Genomic DNA, 7,010 nt, shown 5'->3' on the forward strand with positions numbered 1-7,010 from the left:
TAGGCTTGCCACACCCCTGAGGAAGGTGTGCTTAATGTCAACTAACCCCTGTGGTACCCACACAAACCCAGACCCCTGCACCCCAAGTGGGATGAGGTCCTGCCTGGCAGCTAAGCATTTAGATTATTATTATTATTATTATTTGAGATAGAGTCTCAATCTGTTGCACAGGCTGGACTGCAGTGGCACGATCTCCATTTACTGCAACCTCTGCCTCCAGCGTTCAAGCGATTCTCCTGCCTCAGACTCCCCAGTAGCTGGGATTACAGGTGCGTGCCACCACGTCCCGCTCATGTTTGTGTTTTTAGTAAAGACAGGGTTTCAACATGTTGGCCAGGCTGGTCTCGAACTCCTGACCTCAAGTGGTCCTCGCGCCTTAGCCTCTCAAAGTGCTGGGATTACAGGCGTGGGCCACCACGCCCGGCCCGGCCCAGCTCAGCTCAGCATTTAAAAAAACAAAAAGTTCCTCTTTTAACCAAAAGTGAAGCAGTTTCCTTTTCTCCTTCCTCTCCTGAGACAAGTAGCCCTGAGTCCACTCCAGAGTCCAGAGTTGAGGAGAAAGGGACACCACCCCATTCCCAGAAAAGGAGCATGGCCCAGACAGGTGTGGGAAAAGGACCTGCCCTCCGTGGGCATTCTAGGAAGAGGCTGGAAGAAGGAAGGGAAGAGGAGGCGAGAGGAGGGCAGCAGACCAGGGGCTGGCTCTGTTTCCCCCTCCCACGGAAATGGGGCCACCCTGGGGGCGGGCGGAGGGCCGGGCTGGAGGAGGAGGGAGCCGGATTCGTAAACAAACCCGCCCGGGCCACGAGGTGCCCAGAGGAATGGGGTGGGGCTTGCCGGCCTCAGGCCCAGCCCGGAGCTGGAAGACTGGCGTGAGCTGGGCTGGGGCCTCTCCACCCCCAGTTTCCGGGTAGGGGTGGGCCCTCTGGCTCTCCCCAGCCGCAAACCCCTCCTTCCTGCTTTGCCCGGCTTCCCTCCCTCCAGCCCAAGAAGCTAGCTGAAGTTCGTGGAGGCCTGACACCTGACTTCTCAGCGCTTCTTCCGGAAGCCTTCACTGCCCCCAGGGAGAAAAACTGGGCGAGTGGGTGGCTCCTGCAGGGGAAAGGCCCTGGAACACCATGTTAGTTCCTTCTTGGTATGACCAGGAAAATAGTGGAGAGAAGAAGGAGGGAGAGGACAGGAGCGCCACAGACTTCTGTCTCCAAGAGGGGTTTTCCGCACCACTGCCTGCGCCCCAGATGCCCTGCTTAGAAGCACTAAACTTCACCGCCTCCTGCCAGCGCTCTGCGCTGCCCTCCCCCGCCGCTGTAGGCGATCAGAGGTGCCTGGGCAAAGGTCCCTGGGAGTGTCCCAGGAAGAATTTCTCCAGTCACTCACAAACTCATAACTAACATCTGTAGATATATTATCCCTTTCCAAAGGTAGGAAATAAACAGAGCTTGAGAAGTGTGCCCGACCAAGGTCTCAAGACAGGTCAGGCAGGACTCCCTGACTACAATTCCACTTCCTTCTTTAGCATTTCCCTAAGTGTGCAGTGACCACTGATGGAATTTATTTACTTATTTATTTATTTTGAGACAGAATCTTGCTCTGTTGACCAGGCTGGAGTGCAGTGACACGATCTCGGCTCCTTGCTACCTCTGCCTCCCGGGCTCAAGCAATTCTCCTGTCTCAGCCTCCAGAGTAGCTGGGATTACAGGCATGAGCCACCATGCCCTGCTAATTGTTGTATCTTTAATAGAGATGGGGTTTCACCAAGTTGGCCAGGCTAGTCTTGAACTCCCGACCTCAAGTGATCCGCCCACCTTGGCCTCCCAAAGTGCTGATATTACAGGCGTGAGCCACCACACCTGACAGGGCAAAACCCCCTCTCTACTAAAATAAATTAGCCGGGTGAGGTGGCACGTGCCTGTAGTCCCAGCTACTCTGGAGACTGAGGCAGGAGAATCGCTTGAGTCCAGGAGGCGGAGTTTGCCATAAACTGAGATCGCGCCATTGCACTCCAGCCTGGGCAACAAGAGTGAAACTCCGTCTCAAAATAATAATAATAACAATAATAATAATAATAACAATAATAATAACAATAATAATTGCTAAGGTCAGATGATGGGTGTTCTAGGTTCATGTTCTTCTCTTCTGATTTAAATGATTATTATTATTTATTTTTTTTTTTTGAGACGGAGTCTCACTCTGTCGCCCAGGCTGGAGTCCAGTGGTGTGATCTTGGCTCACTGCAAGCTCCGCCTCCTGGGTTCACGCCATTCTTCTGCCTCAGCCTCCCGAGTAGCTGGGAGTACAGGCGCCTGCCACCAGGCCCGGCTAATTTTTTTGTGTTTTATTAGGGACAGGGTTTCACCGTGTTAGCCAGGATGGTGTTGATCTCCTGACCTCGTGATCCGCCCGCCTCAGCCTCCCAAAGTGCTGGGATTACAGGCGTGAGCCACTGCGCCCGGCCTAAATGATTATTATTATAATTTTTTTTTTGAGACAGAGTCTCCCTCTGTTGCCATGCTAGAGACGGTGTTTCACCATGTTGGCCAGGATGGTCTCCATCTCTTGACCTCATGATCTGCCCGCCTCAGCCTTCCAAAGTGCTGGGATTACAGGCATGGGCCACCACGCCCGACCTTAAATGATTTATTTATTTATTTTTTTAGACGGAGTTTCCCGGTCTCTACTAAAAATACGAAACATTAGCCGGGTGTGGTGGTGCATGCCTGTAGTCCCAGCTATTCAGGAGGCTGAGGCAGGGGAATCGCTTGAACCCAGGAGGTGGAGGCTGCAGTGAGCCAAAATCACGCCACTGAACTCAAGCCTGGCGGCAGAGTGAAACTCCGTCTTAAAAAAAAAAAAAAAAAAAGGCCAAGTGTTTTCCTCTGTGACATTGCACTAATACACACACAGTTGTGGCCTTCTAGAATGCCCTTCTCCCACAGGTCAAGAACTCACCCGCCGGGCGCGGTGGCTCACACCTGTAATTCCAGCACTTTGGGAGGCCGAGGCGGGCAGATGACGAGGTCAGGAGATCAAGACCATCCTGGCTAACACAGTGAAACCCCGTCTCTACTAAAAATACAAAAAAAATTAGCCGGGCGTGGTCCCAGCTACCTGGGAGGCTGAGGCAGGATAATGGTGTGAACCCGGGAGGTGGAGCTTGCAGTGAGCCGAGATCGCGCCACTGCACTCCAGTCTGGGCAAGAGAGCCAGACTCTGTCTCAAAAACAAACAAACAAACAAAAAACAAAGCAAAACAAAAACAACTCACTCTTTTTTTTTTTTTTTTTTTGAGATGGAGTTTCGCTCTTGTTGCCCAGGCTGGAGTGCAATGGCGCAAGCTTGGGTAACTGCATCCTCTGCTTCCCGGGTTGAAGTGATTCTTCTGCCTCAGCCTCCTGAGTAGCTGGGATTACAGGCATGTGCCACCACACCCGACTAATTTTGTATTTTTAGTAGAGACGGGTTTCTCCATGTTGGTCAGGCTGGTCTCAAACTCCTGACCTCGAGATCCACCTGCCTCGGGCTCCCAAAGTGCTGGGATTACAAGCGTGAGCCACTGCACCCAGCCAGCCCTAAATGAATTTTTAACAGTACAAATGGGTAAATTTTTCTTTTTCTTTTTTTTTTTTTTTGAGACGAGTCTCGCTCTGTTGCCCAGGCTGGAGTGCAGTGGCGCAATCTCGGCTCACTGCAAGCTCCGCCTCCCAGCTTCACACCATTCTCCTGCCTCAGCCTCCTGAGTAGCTGGGAGTACAGGCACCCGCCACCACGCCTGGCTAATTTTTTGTATTTTTAGTAGAGACGGGGTTTCACCGTGGTCTCGATCTCCTGACCTCGTGATCTGCCCGCCTCAGCCTCCCAAAGTGCTGGGATTACAAGCGTGAGCCACTGTGCCCGGCCTGGGTAAATTTTTCAATTTTTTTTTTTTTTTTTTTCTGAGACAGGATCTCACTTTGTCACCGAGGCTGGAGTGCAGTTGCATGATCATAGCTCACTGCAGCCTCCAACTACTGGGCTCAAGTGATCCTCACACCTCAGTCTCCCAACTAGCTGAGACTACAGGCATTCGCCCCTGCACTCGGCTAATTTGTCTTTTTCTTTTTTTTTTTTTTGAGACGGAGTCTCGCTCTGTCACCCAGGCTGGAGTGGGGTGGTGCGATCTCAGCTCACTGCAAGCTCTGCCTCCCGAGTTCACGCCATTCTCCTGCCTCAGCCTCCCGAGTAGCTGGGACCACAGGCACCCACCACCACGCCCGGCTAATTTTTTGTATTTTTAGTCAAGATGGGGTTTCACCGTGTTAGCCAGGATGGTCTCGATCTCCTGACTTCGTGATCTGCCCATCTCGGCCTCCCAAAGTTCTGGGATTCCAGGCGTGAGCCACTGCGCCTGGCTGCACTCGGCTAATTTTTCTAAGTTTTGTAGAGATGAGGTCTGGCTCTGTTGCCCTGCGGCTGGTCTTCAACTCCTGGCCTTGATGTCCTCCCGCCTTGGCCTCCCAAAGTACTAAAGTTAGAGGTGTGAACTGCCATGCCTGGCCCCAACAGTATTAGTTTTATTTAACTTTAATTTTTTTTTTTTTTTTTTTTTTTTTTTTTTTTTTGAGACAGAGTCTTGCTCTTTCACCCAGGCTGGAGTGCAGTGGCGCGATCTCGGCTCACTGCAGGCTCCGCCCCCCGGGGTTCACGCCATTCTCCTGCCTCAGCCTCCCACGTAGCTGGGACTACAGGCGCCTGCCACCTCGCCTGGCTAATTTTTTGTATTTTTAGTAGAGACGGGGTTTCACCGTGTTAGCCAGGATGGTCTCGATCTCCTGACCTCGTGATCCGCCCGCCTCGGCCTCCCAAAGTGCTGGGATTACAGGCGTGAGCCACCGCGCCCGGCCACTTTAATTTTTTTTTTTTTTGAGATGGAGGCTCACTCTGTCACCCAGGCTGGAGTGCAGTGGCACATTCTTGGCTCACTGCAACCTCCCCCTCCTGGGTTCAAGCAATTCTCTGCCTCATCCTCCCTAGTAGCTGGGATTACAGGCACCCACCACCACGCCTGGCTAATTTTTGTATTTTTAGTAGAAACGGGGTTTCACCATCTTGGCCAGGCTGATCTTGAACTCCTGACCTCGTGATCCACCTGCCTCAGCCTCCTAAAGTGCTAGGATTACAGGCTTGAGCCACTGTGCCTGGCCCCTAGTTTTATTTTTTATTATTTACTTTTTAAATTTTTTATTTTATTTTATTTTATTTTATTTGAGACAGAGTTTCTTTCTCGTTGCCCAGGCTGGAGTGCAATGGCACGATCTCGGCTCACCGCAACCTCCGCCTCCCAGGTTCAAGTAATTCTCCTGCCTCAGCCTCCCTAGTTGCTGAGATTACAGGCATGCACCACTACGCCCGGCTAATTTTGTATTTTTACTAGAAATGGGGGTTTCTTGAACTTCTGACCTCAGGTGATCCACCCGCCTCGGCCTCCCAAAGTGCTGGGATTACAGGCGTGAGCCACTGTGCCCGGCCTTAATTTTTATTTTTTGAGGCAGAGTTTCACTCTGTCACGCAGGCTGGAGTGCAGTGGCACCACCTTGGCTCACTGCAACCTCCACCTCACAGGTTCAAGGCATTCTCCTACCTCAGCTTCCTGAGTAGCTGGAACTACAAGTGCGTACCACCATGCTGGGCAAATTTTTGTACTTTTTTGTAGAGATAGGGTTTCACCATGTTGACCAGGCTGGTCTCAAACTCCTGACCTCAGTTAATCCGCCCACCTCAGCCTCCCAAAGTACTGGGATTACAGGTGTAAGCTATTGCACCCGGCCATTTTTAATTTTTTTTTCTTTTTTTTTGGAGATAAGTCGCTCTGTCGCCCAGGCTAGAGTACAGTGGCATGATCTCGGCTCACTGCAACCTCCGCCTCCTGGGTTCAAGCAATTCTCGTGCCTCAGCCTCCCTAGTAGCTGGGACTACATGTGCATGCCAGCACGCCCGGCTAATTTATTGTATTTTAGTAGAGATGGGGTTTCACTGTGTTGCCCAGGCTGGTCTTGAGCTCCTGAGCTCAGGCAATCTGCCGGCCTCGGCCTCCCAGCGTGCTAGGATTACAGGTGTGAGCTACCGCGCCCAACCCATTTAAAAAAAATTTTAAGACAGAGTCTTGCTCTGTCACCCAGGCCAGAGTGCAGTGTCATGATCATAGCTCACTACAGCCATGTACTCCTGGGCTCAAGCCATCCTTCTGCCTCAGCCTCCCAAAGTGCTGGGATTACAGGTCTGAGACACCACGCCTAGCCAATTTTTTTTTTTTTTTGAGACGAAATCTCTCTCTTTTGCCCAGGCTGGAGTGCAGTGGCGTGATCTCGGCTCACTGCAAGCTCTGCCTCCCGGGTTCATGCCATTCTCCTACCTCAGCCTCCCGAGTAGCTGGGACTACAGGTGCCCGCTATTGTGCCCGGCTAATGTTTTTGTATTTTTTGTAGAGACGGGGTTTCACCGTGTTAGCCAGGATGGTCTGGATCTCCTGACCTCATGATCCACCTGCTTCGGCCTCCCAAAATGCTGGGATTACAAGCATGAGCCACCGTGCCCGGCCCAAAATTTTTAAATTAAATAATAATAATCCTAACAATATAAATCCCCACTGGCTCCTTTCTCCTTTCACATCACAAGCCTCAGGCCCATGGCCTCCTTTCCTTTTTGCTGGAGTTCAGCACCTTCTCAGCTGCTTTTTTCTCTTTTCCCCTTGCCAAATGAGCCTGTGACACAGGGCCAAGGACATGTCACCTTTTGCCATGTATCTCAAGGCTTAGTGGTTTAGAGAAGGGAAGTAGAAGTCCCAGGCTTCTCCCACACAGTGCCTTTTTAGAATCAGTTTCTGGGCTGGGCACAGTGGCTCACGTCTGTAATCCCAGCATTTTGGGAGGCCAAGGCAGGTGGATCATCTGAGGTCAGGAGTTTGAGACCAGCCTGACCAACATGGTGACACCCCGTCTCTACTAAAAACACAAAAAGTTAGCCGGGCATGGTGT

The sequence above is a fragment of the Symphalangus syndactylus genome, chromosome 17 (assembly GCF_028878055.3).
Source record: "Symphalangus syndactylus isolate Jambi chromosome 17, NHGRI_mSymSyn1-v2.1_pri, whole genome shotgun sequence".
NCBI lineage: Eukaryota > Metazoa > Chordata > Mammalia > Primates > Hylobatidae > Symphalangus > Symphalangus syndactylus.